At 41.5% G+C, this 15670-nt stretch overlaps 2 protein-coding genes across 3 annotated transcripts in view; one reads left to right on the plus strand and one right to left on the minus strand.

Annotated features, from left to right (window-relative positions):
* The window catches only part of PSMA1 (proteasome 20S subunit alpha 1), a 376247-nt gene that overhangs the window by 176163 nt on the left and 184414 nt on the right, over positions 1-15670 (minus strand). The window lies entirely within an intron of this gene.
* INSC (INSC spindle orientation adaptor protein) overlaps positions 1-15670 on the plus strand; it is a 133742-nt gene that overhangs the window by 29819 nt on the left and 88253 nt on the right. The gene's annotated exons all lie outside the window — the stretch shown is intronic.

Genomic DNA, 15670 nt, shown 5'->3' on the forward strand with positions numbered 1-15670 from the left:
GGACTCCAATCCTGTTCAGTACTCTAGTCTTAGTAGGGGTGTTTACACTTCCCCCCGGTGATCGTCCCAATCTAGATTGGAATGATACACTGAAACAAAAGGGAGTTTTTCTCTAATGAAAATTGTAGGGGCAGTGGTGTGTGTGCGCGTCAACCCAGATAGCATTCACCTTCTTGGCAGTTTATGGGGTTTTTTTAATAAAAGCCACTGCACTTGAAGGCACAGAAACATAGCTAATGTAATTATTAGTTTGACTCCTAAAGCTCCAATGAGTGAAGTCTGTTTAGAAATTATAAACCTATATTTTTCTCCCTGTGCTGCATGGTGTGAAGCTTTCTGTAAGAGAGTAGTAATGTGATGTTATCTGCGGCAGAGTCCTGACTAATTCAGGACAAAGGAAATATCCAAGGATGGACATGTCCAAGGTCCAAGTGGAAATGTCCAAGGATGAGACCCATTCTAAGTAATGTTATGTAACAGGGAACGTAATAAGGGAAGATCACACACCCTGGCTACTTGGGAATATTTTGAATGCAGTAACAAAAAAGAGAGGGAGGTATATTTTTATACATCACATCTTGCTTGAAGCAAAAAAATATGTATTTTTTAAAATAAAAGAAACACTGTGGGTTTGGAAGCTTAGGTGCAACTCAGCTTGCAGAAAGGGGTTTGCATGGGGTTAGAACAGATAGAGTAAGGGATCACCAGATCCCTAGACTACCTCTGTACCTCTGCTCTCTGTGCTTGCCTCTATATCCTTTGACCTTAAACTGATTTTCAGGCTGCATCCTCTCTCCAACTTCTGCCTCCCTTCCATGCTTCTCTTTCAGAGCAGTGAGCAGTGGCGTAGCGTGGGAGGTGCAGGGGGGGCCGGCTGCACCGGGCGCAACATCTGGGGGGTAGGGTTAGGGGGCGCAAATCCACGGGTTAGGGGGTGCAAATTACTTGCCTTGCCCCGGGTGCTGACAACCCACGCTACGCCACTGGCAGTGAGGTCTTCTTGAGACACATCCAAAAGAACAAAAGGGACAAGCTTGGTTAGTTTAGCTTAGAACTTGAAACTTGTCTAGCTAAGTTATGTACTTCCTCTAATAAATGACTTTGTTGCTCTTCTTAGTAAGTCTACTCTCTTATACCAGATTCATACTGTTTCAATATGTGGAAGAAACCTCATGCCGTTGATATCCCATGAGGCTGGAAAATTCCTTTATCTTGCCACCAGGGATAATCTCGGAAGAGAATGATATTGGAACAATGCAATTTCTGAGAAATCAGGAACAGGAATAGAGCCTTTCAAACATTTTTAAAGGTGATATAGAAAGTGACAATGCAAATCCTCTGCAGGCTTACTCAGATGTAAGTCCCAGTGTGTTTAATGCCACTTAAGTGTTTGTTTAGGATCTCCACCCATCTTCTACATTTTTTGAGTATGTTTGTTAAAATATCTCTCTATTTCTATTTATACTTTAGAACTGTCTAATGCAGAAGTTGATAAGCTATTACGAAAAAACTAATCTCACCATGGAGAAGTGGAAACTGCCGAACATAGGTATAATGGAAGTATTAGCCTTGGAAGGATCTTACGTAAATTAGCTGAGGAAAAAGCACTCTTCTTAAGGCTTTATAGACTTTGCATTTTTATGGATGCATGCAGAGGATTTTACAGAGTCCAATAAACCTGCAACATGTACATGTTTGCGCTGCACACCAGAGCAGAGAGATGGAGAAAATCGAACCTTTAATGTTAAAAACATTATCAAACTCAGAAAAGGCCTACACAATCTGCCAGACGCTTTCTGAACTCTTAACATATCCTGGAACCTGTGTTCCTCGCCTTTCCTCAGAGTTCCCTTTGACTTCTCTTAAAGGGACAATAACAGATTCACACTCAATAAAGTCAAAGCTTAAGGCAGACTCTTAATCCCTTTTCACAGAGCCACATCTGTGTTCTTTGGAATGACAGAGCGAGTATATGATCCAGAAACTCAGGATGTCTGCACTTTTAATGGGTGTGTAGAAGAGGAAATTTCAGCAGGTGTAGCTTGCATGACAGATTATATCTGCAGAAATCCCCTCTTCTACAGAACTATCAAAGGTCCCGTTTTTATCTAGCCACCCCTAGTTTGGCCAAGGCTCTTTTGTACATGTTGTGTGTAATGTACAAAGCCAACCCTAGGATTCTATTTCAGCAGAAGCAAATATTATATGCCAGTCCCCGCCATACATTTGAAGCACATCAAACTCACTTCCTCCAATGAATCTTAGGAATTAGTACTCTGCCCACAAAACTGCAATTCCCAGCACAGTTCCCAGGATTCTTTGAGGAAAGCAGCGTAACCTAAATGTGCACCGGCTGAGCTCTAAGCCTATGGTGTAGATCTTATGTTGTCCTCAGTGGCTCTCATTTTAATGTCATGATTTAAATACAAGATGCCAATTGTTTGCTGCGTTTTAAATTAATGAAATATGAGAGTGAGTACTGGTCTGAATTTCATTTAGTCATTCCACCCATCCCAGTTAGCGTTTCCTCTATAGCACTCCAAACACATTCATTGATGTGAAAATGCTACTAGATGTAGAGTGGTTTTCTAATTTGGTCCAGAGCCAATGCAATTTTTGCTGGCAGGTAGCTTGATGTAAAATGTAAGCTGAAGGGAGTTTTAGAAGATCATCAAATATCAGAAAGCTAACAGTGAGCCACTTCCTACTAAGCTAAAGAAAGGTCAGCAGATATTGGATATGGTTAATCTGATGACGGTAAAGAGAACAAGGAAGATATTGTACGAAGAGAAAAGCTGAGGGGAAAATCTGTTTTAAAGAGACTGAAAGAAAACAGTCCATTCCACAAAGGTCTAGTCAAATAACTCTTGAAACAAGAAAGTTTACTTCTTAAACTTCTTTGAAAAAGGGCTAGATTCTTAGCAAATATATATAGCTGAAAGCAGTGGAGCATTGAAATGATCCAACCCATTGAGAAACTGTCCCAAGGCTGAATACATTGAGATATTTATTTATTTAAAAACATTTCTAAACCATTTAGTATTTAAATGTCTGTAAGTGGCATAAAAACACCCCCCCCCAAATTATCATTATATATATATATATAGAGAGAGAGCAGGTAAAAATGGGATATCAGAAATAACAAGGTGCTCAGTGAAAGTTGTGACAAAAAGATATGTCTTCACAATATTTAGTCATATGTCTACTAAATGAAGCATATGCCAGATAGCAGAAACAAGGATTTCCTAGGCTATAACTGTGCCTTCCTTAGCATCAGCACCAGGTACAGCTGCTTACAACATACAGTATAGAGCTGAATTGGTTTAGAAGTATTTCCTTCTGTCCAGGCAACAGTAGCTGGGAGTTCTGAGAAGGTGGTGTTGGTGTGAGCTCTAAAAATTGTTAAATTTACATTTCCTAGGATTGCCTAGGGAAATGCATGCTGGTTAAACCAGTGTGAAACCAATAAAGAGAGGCCCAAGTGTGACAATAGTATCATTTCACAGAGGTTTAGCTGTGTTACTATGTTTCACCAAAACAAATGAAGAGTTTGTGTCACCTTGAAGACTAAGAAATTTATTACGGCATAAGCTTTCATGGACTAGAGTTTACGGTTTTGCATGCATGAAGTCTTATCCTGAGTCACAAATAACACACACGCACACGCACACGGTTTCTTTGGGTGGGTTGTAAGCAGTGAGGTCAGGGGAATATGAAATACTGCAAGTACAGATAGTTAATAACTGCATTATTGACAGCAGCATTTCAGTTGCTCATGATAGTACAGTTATTCTGGCACTGGTGAGTCAATTAATGCACATAGCATCATAAACATCCTTTGTCCCAACTGCATTCACAACTGGTAACATTGAACCTCCTAATGACTTGTGGTTACGTACAAAGTGACAAAAAATTGTGACTAGATGTGCTGTTGGGCTCATGATATCCCTGATGGCTTGAGATCCACCTTTGTGGAGAATGTTAGTGCAGAGAGCCTCAACACCCATGGTAGCTAGGATGGTTGTAATTTCATCAGAAAGTCATTGGTACCCCACCTTTAACTTGATTACTGATGCATATGAGCATATGGCTAATGGTGGCCTTGGTATTTATAATATCACCATAGATTTGCTTTGTGGGCTGAGCTCTGAAGCTTTAATTTCACCCAATATCATATTACCTACCAAGGGGAGCTATTGCTTCAGCATTTCCCCGTTATCTTGATTTGTGCTCCTGCAGACTTTCTGAAAGCAAGCCATGACCTGTGGTCATCAGCAGGCCACAGTTTAAAGAATCACTCTTGTAATTTGATTCTAACCCCTTCCTCCATGACTTTCCTACCTTGATCTAATGGCTTTGGAATAACTTTCTCTGATCTCTGGTTCACGAGCCAAATAAAACTTCCACCGTTTTCTCCAACATGCCCTGGCCTTTTCATTTGACATGCGCTACAGGATTCGAAAATGTGTTTTTAATTAAGTAATAGCTGGCGAAAGCTACGAAAACCTCTTTTATTTGTGGGGTTGTGTGGTTAGAATTAAAGGACAAACAAACAGACCCTATAACACTTCAGCATCTAACACAATATTTGCTATGGTAATTGGATGCTGACAGCCACACGTGGAAGTATCTTTATTTACTTTCTGGCTGTAGATTAAACAATTGATTCTGTAAGATTAAAACGCCCCACCTACATGCTTGCACACTTCTATTTTTGCCACGTCAAACAATATAAAATGAACACAGCACTTCTCTCCCTATCTAATTGAATAATTTACTGTAAATAGCTGTCATTTACTTTCAGAGGAGTAGGGTATCATTAGCCAAATGGATGTGAGTAAGTCATGGCTTTAATGCGTTTGAGGGTCTAAAATGGAATCATCTTAATGGGACCATCAATACAGCAAGCTGAATAAAGCCCATAAGCACTTAAGGCTTCAAGTCCCCTTTCTTGTAAATTACATATTCAGTCTGCAAGGGGGGGGGGGGAATCAAGAATTCACATAAAATATGGCATTTCTATCCCAAGCTTTGTTTTTAATGAATATAATAATACAATTGATAGGTGTAGCTGTGTTTCGGAACCCCCTCATTTAATTAGCCAGCCCTCCCTGGAGTGCCTGCAAGCAGTGCTTGTGCTGAGTAATATTGGCTGAATTCTCTGGGGGAAAAAGTGGAGATGAGCAGGTAATAAAATAGCCTGGACATCTGGCCTTGCTAAATTGCCCAATTTCGGCCTGCATTTGTATATGGCAGAGAGGCTGCCTTGTATTAACTAAGGCTTATATATTAGCTCAGCGCAAAGCACTAGCCAATTTACTTACCTTTTCAAAATTGCAAGCACAGTTTGGGACCAAGGAAACTTCTGCTTGGAAGTTCAGCTCAAGGCTTAAGTAAATAAATAAAAAGCTTCTCATTCACCACCTCTAGAAAAGTAGATTTAAAGGGACACTCAGTGTGAAATGGTTTTCCATTGAGGACATCATTCAGTACCTGCTAACATCTTTCCAAAGGCTTCCTTTTGGCTTCCCTATAGCTGTAACTCTAGAGATGAGGCTTGAGATGGAGAATGTTTTTGACCCTGCTTGAATTCTGTGGGCACAGCTGAGCAATCAGGTGGCAATAACAGGCTACTGCTTATAAGAGGGGTAGTCAGCGTGGTCCCTTGGGATGTTGTGGACTGTGGTTGCATCCACGCTAGTCAACATGGAGGCTGGGCAATAAATATGAAATCTGTAGTCCAGCACATCTTTAGGACACCACATTTGCTACTCCTGGCTTAGACCATCCACCTCCTACAAATCGGGCTAATGTTCATGTATCTGCCAAAAGAGGAGCACACTGTATCAGCAGGTAAAGTCTACAAATATTTTTAGTGGCCTCCCTTAACCTGTTAAGTTGTCTGTATCTAGCTTTGTGCTCTGGAAAAAAGGCTTTCAGTTGCCTGAATATTATTTTTTCTCACCATAAGGCAAATGGCTGCTTAGAAGTCTGAACTGCCCTGGTATTGATTCATTTTTAAAAGAAAAACCTCCAATGTCAAATTTATTGAGAACAGTTGTTCATGTATTTCTAGTGTCACTGAGACGCAGAAACATCTACTAAATATCAGACTCTGCACAAGTAGTAAAATGAACTTTTTTTTAAAAAAAATGATGAATTAATGGAGTAAATGCAGAAAGGTAATAAATCTAGATATAAGATACATGGCTACTTGTAGCAAGATTGTGGATGCACAAAAGGGAAATGCAATATGACTGAAAATGAAATATAATATGGCCAAGAGATGCCCTGAAATTCAAGACTCTGGGTGAATTTTATTTGTCCTTTAAAACTTTTGAGATTCTTCTTATATGCTGCTCTTGCATTGATTGGATGAGTCAATCCTGAAGTTCTACCATGAGTAATGCTTACTATTTTCTTATGTTCTCTGGACATTTTAATTAAAGGAAGAATTTTCTCGTTTTCTGCTGTCTTAATGGACAGCTAGGTGGCTGAGTATTTCAACTGATTTATATTTATCACTGCAGTAAGGACGCAGTCTGCTTTTCTTGCAGCCATCACTCCCCCCCCCCCCACCTCCCTGGAATCAATAAAATGCTATGCAATTTCTTTGCACAGAGAACAGCAACAATTTGGGTGCTATTGATCTAATCCTAATATTAAAACACAAAAAGTAAATGCAAGTTTTTGGTTGCCCTTCTTCAGGAGTAGAAAAAGTCTGGTGACTGCTTTTATACCAATTATAAATCAAGCTGGAGAGACTCCAAGTAGCTAGAACGACTTGGTTGGTTGGAGTAACTTTGTAGCATTGTTGGAAAAGGATCACCAAAGGATAGGTGGCATGGTTTGCATTGGTCGCACTGGTTGATGATCTCCGGTGGGCTAGGGACAAAGGTGAGAGCTGTTTCCTAGTTCTGCTGGATCTCTCAGCGGCGTTTGATACCATCGACCATAACATCCTTCTGGACCGTCTTGAGGGGCTGGGAGCTGGGGGCACTGTCATACAGTGGTTCCGCTCCTTCCTCCTGGGCTGTGTTCAGAAAGTGGTGGTGGGGGATGAGTGTTCAGACCCCTGGGCTCTCACTTGTGGGGTGCCTCAGGGTTCTGTCCTCTCCCCCATGCTTTTCAACATTTACATGCAGCCACTGGGAGAGATCATCAGGAGGTTTGGGCTGGGTGTTCATCGGTATGCGGATGATACCCTGCTCTACCTCTCTTTTAAATCAGAACCAGTGAAGGCGGTGAAGGTCCTGTGTGAGTGTCTGGAGGCGGTTGGAAGATGGATGGCGGCTAACAGATTGAGGTTGAATCCTGACAAGACAGAAGTACTGTTTTTGGGGGACAGGAGGCGGGCAGGTGTGGAGGATTCCCTGGTCCTGAATGGGGTAACTGTGCCCCTGAAGGACCAGGTGCACAGCCTGGGAGTCATTTTGGACTCACAGCTGTCCATGGAGGCACAGGTCAAATCTGTATCCAGGGCAGCTGTTTACCAGCTCCATCTGGTATGTAGGCTGAGACCCTATCTGCCTGCAGACTATCTTGCCAGTGGTGCATGCACTAGTTATCTCCCACTTGGACTACTGCAACACACTCTATGTGGGGCTACCTTTGAAGGTGACCTGGAAACTGCAACTAATCCAGAATGTGGCAGCTAGACTGGTGACTGGGAGTGGCTGTTGAGACTATATAACACTGGTCCTGAAAGACCTACATTGGCTCCCAGTACGTTTCCGAGCACAATTCAAAGTGTTGGTGCTGACCTTTAAAGTTCTAAATGGCCTCGGCCCAGTATACCTGAAGGAGCATCTCCACCCACATCATTCAAGCCGGACACTGAGGTCCAGGGCCGAGGGCCTTCTGGCGGTTCCCTCACTGCGAGAGGCCAAGTTACAGGGAACCAGGCAGAGGGCCTTCTCAACAGTGGCGCCCTCCCTGTGGAACGCCCTCCCATCAGATGTCAAAGCAATAAACAACTACCTGACATTCAGAAGACATCTGAATGTTCAGGGAAGTTTTTAATATGTGACATTTTAGTGTATTTTTCATCTTTGTTGGAAGCCGCCCAGAGTGGCTGGGGAAACCCAGCCAGATGGGCGGGGTACAAATAATAAATTATTATTATGGTTTGAAGTGGCAAAGCAGATACTTTCATTTATAACTGTTATTGTGAAACTGAGTTGGCCAAGGCTCCCCTAATTCAAATCAGGATATATGGTCAGGAGTTGGTGTGTATATGATGCAGTGTTTACAGTGTTGGTCCTAGCAAGAATGTGGGAGCTGTTTGGGCTCTGTTTCAGGCAGGCAGCAAAACGCCTTTGGCCTGCACTGATCACCTGTCACTCCATGTTGATTACACACAGATTTGTCATCTGTGCAGGACCTTAGTGTTTCCTCTTTCCTGCCCTTACTTCCCCAGGCTTTGAGCATACTTGCAGCTGCATTGTGAAAAGCCTAGCCTGAGTAGCTGGCGCTCTACAAATGCACATCCCAAGTACCTTGACCAGGACAAGACTCCGGGAGTTCTGCATGCCTTGGAGCAAGCTTATGAAGTTATCTATGCAGAGATAGATAATAAAACTACTGGTCCCCCCTCTCCTAAACTCATCCATTTTCTGTTCTAGCAGCTTGTTAGTGGTACCAGTAGTGATTAGTGTTTTTCTTTCATATTTTTTTTTTAATATCACAGCTTCTTTTTCTTTTTCTATCCCAGAAGTTTCATTCTGGTGCTTAAACATGGGGCCACAGATGTTAACTGGGATGTATATAATCATAGCTTTACTCTAGAAACCTGCATGGAATCATATGCTATTTAGCAACATTTAGACAGCTGAGAGAGAGGGTCATTTATCTGGCAATTCTGAGGTGTGATTTAATCCATTGACTCTTTCGATCTTTAGTTTGTCCGAAACTTTATCCAAGAAAGCTACCTGCCACACATTACTGTTGTTGTTGTTGTTTAGTCGTGTCCGACTCTTCGTGACCCCATGGACCAGAGCACGCCAGGCACTCCTGTCTTCCACTGCCTCCCACAGTTTGGTCAAACTCATGCTGGTAGCTTCGAGAACACTGTCCAACCATCTCGTCCTCTGTCGTTCCCTTCTCCTTGTGCCCTCCATCTTTCCCAGCATCATGGTCTTTTTCAGGGAGTCTTCTCTTCTCATGTGGTGGCCAAAGTATTGGAGACTCAGCTTCATGATCTGTCCTTCCAGTGAGCACTCAGGGCTGAATTCCTTAAGAATGGATAGGTTTGATCTTCTTGCAGTCCATGGGACTCTCAAGAGTCTCCTCCAGCACCATAATTCAAAAGCATCAATTCTTCGGCGATCAGCCTTCTTTATGGTCCAGCTCTCACTTCCATACATCACTACTGGGAAAACCATAGCTTTAACTATACGGACCTTACTGTACCAATAACCTAAAGTTAAGAAATTTTTATTTAGCTTAAAGCATTTTAATTTGTATAATTAGTCTGTTTTACTATTTTGTCTACTGTCTCTTGTTATAATTGCTAATCTTAGTACTTTATTGCATTGTATTAGGTTTTAAGTAATTTATAATCCATAACATTGTACCCTAATCTGAAATCTGTTTTGATGAAGGGTAGAATAGAAATCTATTTCAGAAACAAAATACATTTTAGTTGGCTGTTGCCAATTTTAATTGATGGAACACAATTTAAGAACACACTTGCTTTATAATTTGAGGTTATTTAAGTTCAGGTGTAAACTTAAAGGAGTGGAAAAGAAAATGAATGTTGGGCTTTCCTTTTAACAATCAGTGGCAATTTTGGTTCTCTTCAGTATTTGAGGATGGCATTTGTACTGAGTTTAAACAACCACAATAGCCATGCTTGTTTTTTTTTTTTTAAAAAATGAATCAGTCATTGGTTAATCAGCTAGACATTCTTTGATTGGTTGACCACTTTGATTGGTTGACAACCCTAAAAGGGACTAAAAGTGATGGCAGCAGCTTCCAGGACTGCTTTTATGAGAATTTGTGAGGAATCAACAAGAGACCAGGGGCTGCTTTAAGGTATCACATAGCAGAGATTACCTGATATGAGAGAAGAGAAGAGATTTCTTAATCACATACAACCCTCCTCTGTATCTCTTAAATACATTTTAGTAACATGTTAAAAGCTCTCATAAAGGATTGGCAGATGGGACAACTGCTGATGAGGAGAGATGTCATTTTCACTTTCTAGGAAATAGAGTAGGGTTTTGAGATTGTGAGCCTCTCACTTTGAGAGAGTCCCAGGCTTTCACTGGGGCTTCTTGGAAAGCTGTCCTGAATTTGTCATTAAATCTGCTTCTCTGAATGGTGGCACCTTTGTATTAAGCTCAGATGTTGAATAGCTAGCAGAGGTCTGTGATTTTCTCCACCTATTGCTTAAGTCTTTTCCTTGTTAATGTACGGTACAAGTACTGCCTGTTGGCCAAGTTCTCTTACTTTCTTCTTCAGGGGAAAGAGCATGAGAAAATAAAAGCAAAGACTATGCAAGATTATTATGGAATAATAACAATAATAAACCCCATCCTGTTTACTCTTTTGTGAGAGATAATTGCTCTAAGACTTTTCCATTTGTCTGTTTTCCCATGCTACTTTTTTCAGCAGAGAAGATGTTTTCTGATCACTTCAGTGCTGGTTTTGAAATGTTCAGGTTAATGTCAAAAGCAGTAATCGGGTTTAATCATCTGTGGGATGAGAAATACTAGTAACAGCTTGCAAATAATGTGAAATGCCACCATTGTTTATTGGGACACACTTTGAGATGTTTCCAGTATCTGCAAGCTGTGCATTGAACTGAACTAGCATTTATCACCTCTTTCGAAAAGCCCTGAACAAACTACCTTTTAACATGAGATTTTTTAGAGGATGCTGACTATAGCCTAGTTAGGGGTTTGTTTTTAAGAATGCTGAACAAAGTATAGTTGTGTGTGTGTGTGTGTGTGTGTAAATAAATAGACAGTGATGCATTTATATAACTCTAGCTTGGTTGATACCAAATTATCACTGCAAGCCCCAGTTTTAATGAGACAAATGGCTATTGCTTTCCACCAGGTTTTTAACAGTATGTCCTGACACCTGCAGATTCAAACATTACATTGCCCAGTGGAGGCACTGTGAAAGTGTGTGTGTGTGTGTGTGTGTGTGTGTGTGTGTGTGTGTGTGTGATACTTGTAATCTGTTTACCTCAGTTCTGACCTCAAGCTAAGTGGACAGCCTGCATGTCAGCACCACAGAGTTCTGGGGGCCTTAAGCGATGACATTGTTAACATGCGATTAGGACAGCCAAAGTGGCAAACCGCTTCCAGGTATTAGGAGGCCTGGGATGTAGATGGGTTTTTAGCTCCCTCCATGTGGAGAATGTGATGATGCATTGGAAGAGGGATCGTGGCATTAGTTTTTTTTTGTTAATCCATAATGCTTAATATACATTCATGTTTTAGTTGCAGTTTATAAAACACAGTGAAGGTACTACTATCCTTGATTACCCCATGATTCTTAATGGCTTATTTAACAAAATTTACATACTGCTTGATTGTGAGAAAACCTTTCAGATTAATCCACACAATTTTTTTTGTTGAGTTGTAAGCTTTGGATGCTAAGTCTCATAACAACAACAACAACGAATTTATTTGTACCCCACCCATCTGGCTGGTTTTCCCCAGCCACTCTGGGCGGCTTCCAACAAAATATTAAAAATACAATAAAACACCAAGCATTAAAAACCTCCCTAAACAGGGCTGCCTTCAGATGTCTTCTAAAAGTCAGATAGTTGTTTATTTCCTTGACATCTGATGGGAGGGCTTTCCACAGGGCGGGTGCCACTGCCAAGAATGCCCACTGCCTGGTTCCCTGTAACATCACTTCTCACAGGGAGGGAACTGCCAGAAGGCCCTCTGAACTGGACCTCACTGTCAGGACCTTGTAGGTCTGTACCACTCTAAGCTGGGTTGGACCAATGCATTTTGCTGCCTAGGATGAAGGAATAGATGGTGCTCTTCCCAATGCCAGATGCAGAAAACAACCTGACCGAAAGCTGAATTTTATTTAATTGGTACCAATGGAATAGTGCCAACCTCCTTGCCTCTCTCCCTCTTGGTTACTGGCAGTAACCTATGTGTTGGGAACCAGGTGAGCATTGCCACTTCACCCTGCCCTGTCCCACTGACGACTACTAGTCCAAGGTGGAAAGGACACCTTTCTCATGAAGTGATTAATCATATGTGGGCATGGGCACCAAGGTCTCTCTCCTTTCTTAAGGTGGGAGCAGATGTTACCATAAGAATAATGTTTGCATATGTAGGTCACCCAGACAAACATACGTTCATGACAAAACAGAAGCATATTTGAAAATAATAAATTTGGGGTGAGGGGAAGCGCTTTTAATCTGAGAACTCATATTACTGAGAGAGTCCATGTGAAACTTACTAGAAAGAGGAAAAATCATTAGGCTGTTGTCTAATGGATGTGTAGGCAGAAAAAAGTGTCATATTCAGGTTTCCTTATGACCGACTGCATGAGCAGTTTATAGTGATTATTGAACATCCAATAAAAAGATGAAATGCTCCTTTGAAAATGCAAGTTCCTGTGTTTTAAAAGCAAGCTGTTTGCTACTTGTGCAATTTGCTACTTTGTGGTTAATTATGCAGAATGAGATGTCCATTTCTCCTAGCAATTTCATAATGATTTTTTGCCCCCTAGTCATTTTGGTCATTAAAAAAAATAGGATGGGTGTAAAGAAACGCTGGATTCTCTGAAGTATACAATTCAGAGCACGTTTGATAACACAAGAAGTTTAGAGCAATCAAACATTTGCAATGGCTTATCAAAATGAAAAAAACAAACCATACAAAATGTAGTCAACAAAATCACAATGCAACTGAATAATACCATCAGCTGCCGCCCTCCTTGCACTTCCTTCCCTCCCTGATTTAAGAACATAAGAAAATCCCTGCTGGATTTAGTCCAACATATCCTGTTCTTACTCTGGGCAACTAGATGCCCATTGGAAACCTGCAAGCAGGTGTACTGACTCCAACAGTGGAGCCTTATCTCGATGAACAAATTTGGTTTCTCTCTCTCTCTCTCTCTCTCTCTCTCTCTCTCTCTCTCTCTCTCACACACACACACACACACACACACACACACTGGAGGGAGCAAAGTGATAAATGATAGAAGTCTTAGATATTTCAGTTTCCTGCTTAACAAATGACTTTAGAAGAAATATTCATTTAAAAAAATAGCTGGACAAAACTTGACACTTTCTGAAATGTCGAACTATGAAATGGGACACTCCCTGAATGGCAAAGTGTCCCTTGATGTAATTTTAAACCACAAGAGCTGTTCAGACGGCACTATTACATTCAATTTTCAGTATTATTTCTTTGTTAGAGATGCATCTTTTATAAGTAGGCATATTGCTTCCAGGAAAAAAAAGAACATTTCCAAACAAACCATGTTATTATATGAATGAGTGGCTAAATGAGTAAGTAGATTGGTCACATTTAGAGAACATTTGTGGGTTCTCATATGCAGACCTTGGAATAAAGGAAGGAAAATATTAACAACAAGGTCATTGTGTTGGGGGCCACATTTGGAGCAATTTTACATGCCAACTTTATATAATGTAAACTGGTCTAAACCAGTGACCATTATTATGATGTCAAGAGGTACAAGGGGCATATTTCTGTTTGAAGACCCCCATTACTCTTCTCTCAACATCTCAGAAGAAAATTAGACATTGTTTCTGCAGTCATAAGCATTGATACACTCCTTTTGTCTCTACATTTCTGTCTTTTTTTCTGGATAAGGTGTGATATCCAACATTAGTCATACTTGGAGTATATCCACTGAAATACATGGACTTAAGCAATGTTTCCTAAGTAGAGGCAATCATCATAGCAATATAGGAGACATTTCAAGTGAAATCCAGATACAGTAGTGGTAAACAGAGCAGCATTTCTCAACTGGTTTCCCAGCTTCAGGTGTTGCTGCTGGTTATCAAAGGGGAAGGTGCTAGGTGGTGGAGATCTTGGTGCAATAAAGGTAAAAGTAAAGGACCCCTGGACGGTTAGGTCCAGTCAAAGGCAACTACGGGGGGTGGTGTTCATCTCGCTTTCAGGCTGAGGGACCTGGTGTTTGTCCACAGACAGCTTTCCGGGTCATGTGGCCAGCATGACTAAACAGCTTCTGGTGCATAGAACACTGTGATGAGTGATAGAGCCCACAGAAAAGCCGTTTACCTTCGCAATGCAGCAGTGCCTATTTATCTACTTGCACTGGTATGCTTTCGAACTAATGGGTTCTTGGTGTAACAGGAGAATGATTGAAGAGACAATCAATGCCCCCCAAGTGTCCCATTTTAAGCGGGACATCCCAGATCGCAGAAGCCAACCACAGCTTCTGTCTGGATCTCAGTACAGTGGTACCTCAGGTTACATACGCTTCAGGTTACATATGCTTCAGGTTACAGACTCCGCTAACCCAGAAATAGTGCTTAAGGTTAAGAACTTTGCTTCAGGATGAGAACAGAAATTGGGCTCCGGCGGCACGGCAGCAGCGGGAGGCCCCATTAGCTAAAGTGGTGCTTCAGGTTAAGAACAGTTTCAGGTTAAGAGTGGACCTCCGGAACGAATTAAGTACTTAACCCGAGGTACCACTGTATGTCTTTTGGGACGTTCACTCTGGCGCGATTCAGCAGGGGCGAGCCAGAGCTTTGGTGCAGCCCTGCTGATGAGTGCCAGAATGCCAGACCAGAAGGCACACCCCTTTTGGGACTGAAAATGTTGGGGGGTATGGTCAGTCATGTGCCATACTCAACTGGAAGAAAGAATATGCCCTTCTGATGGCCTTTACCCTGTCCTGCTGTATTGCAGATATTATAATGAAGTTAGGAACGACTTTATCTTCCCATTTTAAAAGCACTCACCTGCTAGAATGATGGGTCTTAGCAGGTGTGTCACCTTGACCCCACGGCAGACCGTACCTGGGGTGTGCCACGGTCACCACAGCATGTGCACATGATGTTGGCAGGTTCCCCGGTGTGCTGACATCACTCTCACACATTGTGGGGGCGTTTTGACATGACATGTGCATGCCCTGTAGCGTAAAACTGGGGGGGGGGGTTACTTGAAAATTTGTGAGTGTCCAGGCCCCCATGGTCCCACATTGATGGTGCCTATGGTTGTTAGAATTCAGTATGAAGGGAGAGGATGAGTGTATTGCTAGAATGGTAGACCTTTTTAAAAGTTTAGCCGTCAAGATGAGAGCTCAGATTATTTCAGAAAAAGATTTGCATGGATATAAAGTTGTTTATGTTTTTGTTTGTATTATACTTCATACTGTGTTCTAAATTCCATGTTTGGGGCCTATTACTCCAGTTGCATTTTGTAATAGGTCTATAACCATATAAATAAATTGCATATGATTTTCTTCCACCAACCTGTCTATCCTTCTCTTAAGTCACCATCTACCCTCCTTTGTTTTAGATTATAAATTGGCATCAGAATGTCTTATGCCCATTTACTTGCCCACTGTGACAAGTAATTGGTCCCATAGACAATTGTAAAAAGCAACAAAGAGCCAGTGATACCCTTGAGAGATAACAAATTAATGGGGCACAAGCATTTGCGGGTTAGAATATACAAAGTGGCACAGAAAG

This window comes from Podarcis liolepis, assembly GCF_965112155.1.
Source record: "Podarcis liolepis genome assembly, chromosome: 1".
NCBI lineage: Eukaryota > Metazoa > Chordata > Lepidosauria > Squamata > Lacertidae > Podarcis > Podarcis liolepis.